Source organism: Rhinatrema bivittatum, chromosome 9 (assembly GCF_901001135.1).
Source record: "Rhinatrema bivittatum chromosome 9, aRhiBiv1.1, whole genome shotgun sequence".
In the NCBI taxonomy this organism is placed as follows: domain Eukaryota; kingdom Metazoa; phylum Chordata; class Amphibia; order Gymnophiona; family Rhinatrematidae; genus Rhinatrema; species Rhinatrema bivittatum.
In genome coordinates this window covers 212,233,891-212,242,038 of record NC_042623.1, presented here as the reverse complement: position 1 = coordinate 212,242,038, position 8,148 = coordinate 212,233,891, and positions in this window count along the sequence as shown.

Genomic DNA, 8,148 nt, shown 5'->3' with positions numbered 1-8,148 from the left:
GCCGCAGCTCTCAGGCACACCCGAAGTAGGCGTGCCTCCGCCGGAAGCGGGGACCACCTCCGCAGCCGAACTCCGCAAGTCGGGTGGGAAGAGGCCGCGGGGACAGGCGCCACAGCAGTAGATGAAGCAACATCAGCGGGGGCGTCGGTGGGAGGAGGCCGGGGACCCTCCTCGGGACGAGCGCCCTCCGCCTCTAAGGAGACGGGGGGCGGGTCCCCCGAGGGGGGTACCAGCAGACACCTCCACCGCCGGGCCGCCGCCACGGGAGTCTGGAGCCCCCCGCGCAGATGATTGCGGGGGGAGGGTAGGTTCACCCCGAACGCTTACCTCAGCGACAGCAGGGGCCAGGGCCTTCGTGCGTTTCCGGCGGGGCTGGGCAACCCGCAGCCAGCGCTTGAGGGGCAGGTGGCGTGGCAGTGTCTGGACGGCAGGGTTCCTCTCGAACTCCGGAGACCACTGGCTGCCAGACCACGCCCCGAGGGAGCTGGGGCGTTCCGTGGAGGGGCCGGGCAGGCTGTCGTGGCTGAGGTGCGCGGCTCTGCGGCCGCCGAGGGGGTGGCCGTGGTGGGCGGTCTGGCCAGGGGGCACGCCTTGCGGGTGTGCCCCACCCCCTTACACGAGAAGCACCTCGCTCCCCCGCTGCGTAGTAGATCCGATAGGCATAGCCCTGATGGGGGATGACAAAAACCCCCTCGGCCTCCTCCCGCCCCGCCTTCAGCTTGAGCACGGCTGCGCACCGGTAAGACTCAACGTGTTTGAGGGGCGCGGTCCGAGTGGCCCATCGGCAGGGTGTGTAATTTGAGACTTCAGCTCTCCGAGACGACCAAGATAGGCCGCCAGCGCCTCGTCGGGCAAGAAGGGCGGGACAATTCGAGAGGAAGACCTTCGTCCCCACGCCATCTAAGGGTTTCCAAAATGTGAAAAAATACCCTTCACCACTAACCCCGTGACCAGCGCCGCGTGCGTAGCGGCAAGGTTGGCCAAAAACATAACCACCTTGCCGTACATTTTTCCGCAAGAGACGAGATTCCTGCACCCACCAGCTGAGCCATCGCTGAGGCGTAGTCCTGGGGTTCTTCACCCGGGAGGATGGAACACCGGACTCCGTGGCGACGGCTAAGACCAGTCCTGGGCGCGGGACCGGCTCTCGGCGGTGGGGCGGCGCCCGCAGGGGGACGGGAAGGGGGAGTCAAATCAGAGGCGCATCCCGCCGCCATAGCCGCGTAGGACAGCACGGCGGGCCGAATGGGATGCGGTAGCGTCACACCTCCGCCCACGGAGCCAGGCTCAACGTGGGTTATGCGTTTGGACTTGGCCTTGCCCCCGGGCTTCGGGGGCCTATCATCGACGGCGGGAGTCCCGGCTGCGGAGCTGGTCCCGGCGTCCGGACGGACGGGCGGGGGGGCAGCAGCGAGAACAACGGCGGCCGTCAGCCGGTGCATGGGTGCTATCCACCCCCTCGGCTGACCCGCTCAATTCCCAGCCCCCCGATGGCGAGAAGAGAAATTGGGGGACAATGCTATCTTCGTGGTGGTGCGGTACCAGCACGAGCGTCGCATCACGGGACGTGGAGGGAACCGGGGGACCTGGCATGGGGTGGGGGGCCGTGAACCGGGTGACTGGCTCTTTGGGCACCAGGGCTTTCGCCTTAGCGGGTCTGACGGTGGAAGGAGGACCAGAGGAAAGCGAGTCAGGTACCTCCAGCACGGGAGGGGGCAGCAGTGGTTGTCGGAGTCTCCCCACCCCCCGGGGTCCCCGAGGCAGAGGGCTTTGGCAGCAGAGGCACAAGGTGAAGGGTTTGTAGAGGGAGGCACAGCTCGGGCGGTATCGGCAGGCACAGGTGGGAGCACATACCCGAATCGAGCCAGCGCGAGGGCCTCGAGATCACCACCCTCCCCCGAGCCCCTCTTAGGAGTCCTCCGCGGCATAGTAAAGAAAGAAAACGTGGACGAGGCCACGAGAAACTAACGCAGATGGGCGGGGCTGCGAAAGCCGGCGCGAGGCAGGCAGGGAAGGAAAAAGCCGGGGCTGCGGCTGAAAAGGGCAAGAAAAGAAATGCCCAAACTCAGGAGAAAAAAAAGCCTAAACGCAGGCTCGAGGGACAGGGGAAAAAAAAAAAAAGGCCCAAACTCAGGGGAAGAAGCCTAAACTCTGGCTTAAGGGGGGAAAAAAAAAAAAAAAAAAAAAGGAGAGCTCAAGCTCAAATGGAGAAAAGCCCGGACTCGGGCTTGAGGGGCAGGGGGGGAAAAAAAAAGCCTAATCTCAGGAGAAAAAACCCAAACTTGGGCTTAAGGGACAGGAAAAGAAAAGCCTTAACCCGGGGGGGGAAGCCTAACTCAGGCTGAAGGGGCAGGAGAAAAAACTAAACAGGAGAGAAAAAAAACATAAAAGCCTAACGCAGGCTAAAGGGGCAGAAAAGGAAACCAAACAGAGAAAAATAACAGCCTAACTCAGGCTGAAGGGGCAGAAAAGGAAACCAAATGGGAAAAAGCCTAACTCAGGCTTGAAAGGTAAGAAAGGAAGGCTTAACTTTGGAGAAAAAAGCCCAAACCAGGCTCTGCTAAGCACAGTGAACCCAAATGGGGAGAAAAACAGAAAAAAACAGACACAGACGAGGGAACAAGGCAGGGCAGACACAGACAAAACGTACCCTGCCCTTGCTGTGAGTCTCTCCGGGCGGAGCCCAGCCCCCACCTTTCCCCAGAAGGCAAGGAAAAAAAAAGAACAAAACCAGATGTTCTTACCTTACTGCAGGGTGGGACGGCAGGAAACTCGCAGGCAGAGAAGAAAAAACAACAAGGCGCCCGAAGAGAGCCGCAGCAGAAGCAGGGAAGGTTGGGAAGAGGAACCAGAGGGAGGGGGGGGATGGGGGCAGGGAGGCTGGGCTGCCGTGCAGGAGAGAAGTTCAAACAAACAAACTTTTCTCCGTTGCACGTGGGAGCAGGAACCAAAAACAAAAGGGGGAGGGGGAGAAAGAGGAGTCTCCGGTGGGACCAAGGAGTGCAACAGCACTACCTCAGAGCTCCACCGAGGGGAAGGAAAAAAGCTGGAACCCTGGCCGGTCAAAGAGGCAAGCCAAACCGGCAGAGCTCCGGGGGGAGCAAGCAAACCTCCGGCAGCAGAGCCCGAGCACCTAGTGAGCGTGGCGATTGGCCGCATTAGAGAAATGCTTAGCTCTGATAGGTTGCATTCTGGTCTCCCTTGCCAACCTGTCTGACAGGTCTGTGAGGTCAACTTATGACTCACAGGAAAGGGCTGGTTTTTGCTATGGATACTCCCCCCATGGCCTTCTCCAATTTCAAATGGCTGCTAAGAAATCAAATCACTGCAAGCCAAAAGAATGAAACGTATGTTTGTATTCGGGGGGGATCGCAATCCATTTCGCGAACCCACAAATAAAACAGATAAAGGACAAATATGTTGCAGATTGCCAATACGTTGCAAACGAATGCACATCCCTACGAGGTTCCCATCTGTGTATTCTGAGGAGTTGTTAAATCAATCCCCCAGGAACCAAAGGTTCACCACCCAAGAATATAATTTAAAATCAGGCAGATCAAATCCCCCTTGTGACTTAGGCATGCATAATATGTTATACGAGAGACAGGCTTTCTTTCCCCTCCATAAGAAATCCCGCAACACTTTTTGCAATTGAAGTCAATGTTTTGCCTGGAAAAGGCAGGGCAACATAAGACAGACATATTAGTTTCGGAGCTATCACCATCTTCACGACTGCTATGTGGCCCTGTAAGGATAAAGGGAGTGTTTGCCAACGAACTAATCTCTGCTTTATTTTCTTTATTATTGGAGGAATATTTAAGGAGTACCACTGCCATGGATTCTTGTGTATCCAGATACCTAAGTATTTGATAGAATTGGTAGCCCATTTTACGGGAAAGCTTGGCCAATCGTTTTGAAGGGTTCCCAAAAGATCAAGTGCCTCTGTTTTATCCAAATTTAACTTGAACCCGGATACCATCAGATATTCTGAAAAAATCTGTAAGGCTAAGGGGAGAGAGCTGCGAGCATTGGTGAGAAGTAAAAGAATATCATCAGCAAAAAGAAGGTTTTATAATGCTGATTCTCCACAGGTATACCCGTGATCACTGATTCCCCTCTCAATCTGTGCAGCAACTGTTCCTCTGTTAGTATAAACTGCAAGGGGGATAAGGGACAACATTGTCTGGTTCCCCTGGCTAGCCTGAACTCCTCTGAAAGTATGCCATTGACCAGGATTCTAGCCATGGGGTTAGAGTATAGAAGAGTGATATATTCATATATTTTCCCGATAAATCCCATATTCTGTAATACCTTTCTAAGGAAGGGCCATGTCACCCTATCGAAGTCTTTTTCCGCATCACATGTAACCAACAACGGCTGAGGGAGAGGACATATGACAGGTTTCTAGGACAGTTTGGACCTTATAGATATTTATTTATTTTTATTTTAACATGTTTTGTATACCGTATATTCAGTTTTGCCATCAAAACGGTTTACATTAGGAGAATAACAGAGTTTTAACAAATGCAATTTGAAGATAAAGTTGGGTATCATTTGGGGTAATAGAGGGTTAGATTATATAGGGAAAAGTTCTTAGATGTCTGTGGTAGAGTTTGTGGTTTTATTAGTCCATCATAAGTTGATAGGATGGTGTCTCTGTTTTCTTTGGAGTTGTCTGGTTGGGAGTTTGTTGGTGTTGGTAGTTAAGATCTTCTGAAAAAGCTCTGGTAAAAAGCCAGGTTTTTAGTTCTTTTTTGAAAGTTTTGGTGTCAACTTGAGTTCTTAGATTTAGGGATAAGGAGTTCCATAGAGATGAGCTGGCGATGGATATAGCTCTCTCTCGGGTTGATACTAGGTGCGTGATTTTTGCATGAGGAATTTTGAGGAGGCCTTTATTCATTGAGCAAAGGTTTCCTTTTTGGAGCATGTAGTTCAATGTGTTCAGTTAGCCAATGGTTTTGTTGTCCTTTGATTAATTTGTGGAGGATTGATAAAACTTTGTATTCTATTCTGTATTTAATTGGGAGCCAGTGCAAGGATATTGACTGTAGACCTTCTTCCATGGACAAAGCCCACTTGATCCGGAGAAACTAGAATTTATTTATTTATTTGAGATGGCCTAATTTGCTTTAATCTATTCGCAAATATTTTTGCATAAATCTTGATATCTGAAGTGAGCAAGGAAATAGGCCTATATGATTAAGGTTGCGTGGGATCCCTTCCTGGCTTTGGCAAAACCACTATAGTGGCAGCCCTCATAGTAGGGGGCATGGATCCTTCCAAGGTCATATTTTCAAAGAGAGAATACAGAGGCAATCTCTGGTAAGAGTGACTTGTAAAATAAGGCAGTTAGCCCATCCGGTCCCGGCGCTTTGTTATTGGAGAGAGATTGAATAGCATCCGAGACCTCTTCCATCCAAATCTCTTGGGTTAAGGTTAGCTCGCATGTCAATGGGAAGCTCAGGCATAGACAGGTTTTCTAAAAAAAAAAAAAAAAGAAGCACCTATATCCCTTTCTTCTACATTATCCGCAGAGTTGGTGATAGTATTCTAAAAAGATGTGGGCAATATACTTTGAGTCTGATTTTACTATCCCCGTGGGGGTTTTGAGATTTGCAATAAATTTGGAAGGCTCCTGGGATTTCCGTAGATTGGCAAGTAACCGCCCTGCTTTATTTCCAAACTGAAACAGATTAAATTGTTGGTATCTTACGAAACGGGTTGCCCTCTTATGTAAAAGGGTGTTGAGAGCTGTCTGTACTACTTTAAATTGAGACACATCAGCTTCATCCCCAGTTAAATTTATTTTGCGTTTTAAACTTCTCATCTCCTTTTCTAAGGAAAAGCTTTCTGCGTCTGTTTCTTTTTATAACTCGCATAGCTAATAATGTCTCCCCTCAGCACTGTTTTTGCCGTTTCCCCACAGGAGGATAGGCTGATTATTATGTTGTGCATTAAATTCCAAATAATTACACCATTTCCTCCTCAAGAAAGAGGGGAATTCTGGATCAGTCGAAAGATGGCCGGGTAATCTCCATTGGCCCTGTGCCTGCGAGTCACTATAGCTAATCTCTCCCTTTACTGGGCAATGATCTGAGATAGTCAGATCTTCAATCATGGCTTTTTGAAATCGAGAAAATATAGATTCCGAAACCAATATATAGTCTGAGAGTGAGAGGGGTGAGCCCTCGCTAGGTGGGTGAAGTCCCTTTCCCCAGGATGTAGAGTTCTCCAGAGATCCAACAGTTTGGCCCTTTGTTCGCACTTATCTGGTGTCCTCCCAATGCATGGGATCTATAACAAAATTCAAGTTGCCCACTAAAATGACTGGGTAAGTCCCCATTTGTGAAATTTGTGACAACAGATTTGCAAAAAATGAGTAGTCCTATGAGTTTGGGGCATATACTGAGGCTAAAATGACTAGAGATCCCATCAGGTTTCCAAGAAGTATAATATAGCACCCTTGAACATCTACCGCCATCTTGTGGATAGTAAAAGCTGTGGATTAGGATTGCAATGCCACGGCTCTTCAAGGACCTTTCCGCATTAAATATTTGGGAGACTGATATATGTGCCTGAGTTTGAAACCAACATGGAGACAGCAACTGACCCAGAATCCTCTGCTATCTTAGCATTCCTGGCTATGTAAACTTTAAATGCCCTACTGAGCCTGACTTGGAGGAATTCCAAGGACAGCAGTTGAAGCTGGCGACACTTTGTGATGCCTAATTATAGGGTCACAAAAGCAGAAGGCAACGGTTGGAACCTCAAGCTAGACTGTCACTACAGGGGCACCATTAACAGGGGCATCTGTAAACAGGGCCTATGACCAGCAAGATTCTAACAGAACAAAGGACTATCTAAAGAGTGATGGTAAATGGGCTCCACCTTGGAGAAATAATCAGGGTAATTTAGGGATAATCTATCATGCTGTTGCCATAACAATCTATGTAAATTATTCTCTAGGTGGTCATGCAAGTACAGAATTTCTGACCTAGTACTGTATTGTATTTTACCTATAAAAGAAAGATCAGTTCATGTATACAACAAGATGGTGGCCAGTTGTTAGAGAAATGGCATCCAGCATCTTCCAAGAATACTTATATTGCTCAATAAAAAAAAATTATACTTTCTACAAAATCTAAGTGTTCTTGTATCTCTGGATAAGCATCAAAGCATTTTTCTTCAGTTTAAGCGCTTCCCCTTTCGAAAGGTGAGTTTCCTGTAGGAAGGCCACTTTAGCACGAAATTTATTTAACCTAGATAACACTTTTTCCCTCTTTACGGGCATACCCAAGCCTGCTATGTTCCATGTTACTAACTCAAGAGCCATGAGGAGGCGTCAGAAAAATTATGAATCAAAACAGTTATGTCATCCCAATTGGTACTGCCAAGAGTTAAGCAGGCTTTTATAAACCATTCGGTTTTAAAATTGAATACAGGCTCGACTAGGAATAAGTATTACACATGTTACCACACAACATTAGCAACAAGTATAGTGCCCTTTTGGGTCTTCCTGCCCTATGTCTCCCCCCTCCCGGTACCCCCTTCCCCACAGCACACTCCAGGTCATAAATTCTGTGGACCCGCCAAGCCTGCTTACAGGGACCCTAACCCCATTCTCATCAGCGCTTAAACATTCCTGGTTAAAGGACATGGATCATGTCTGTGATCAGTGTGCTCGGCCACCACCTTGTCCCCAATGCAGGTTAAAACGGCAACCTCCCTAAACTTTAAACAGGAAGAACCAATATGATCGGTCAAGTCCATACAAAATCCAGTCTTTGATTTTGCATGGTTCCTTCAAGATGGATAATAAAACACTGACCAGTGACCTCGTGGAAATCACAGAAAAGTTTAAAGTCCAACAACTCAGGTGGAATCGCACTTCTCATTCACCACTCGATCTTTAACAAATCTCTCACAGCACTGGCAGAGTCAAAAAGTAGAGTTGTGCCTTGATAGTTAATCCTCAGTTTTGCCGGGCACATTAGTGCAAAGCGGATCTTCTTTGCCACCAGGTCTGAGCATACAGTGGTGAATTATTTACGCTGGAGGGAAACCCTTGTCGAAAAGTCTTGAAATATCAACATTTTTTTTTATCATCATAGAAAAATTCTCTGAGCTTTTGGTACTGTTGCAGAATGA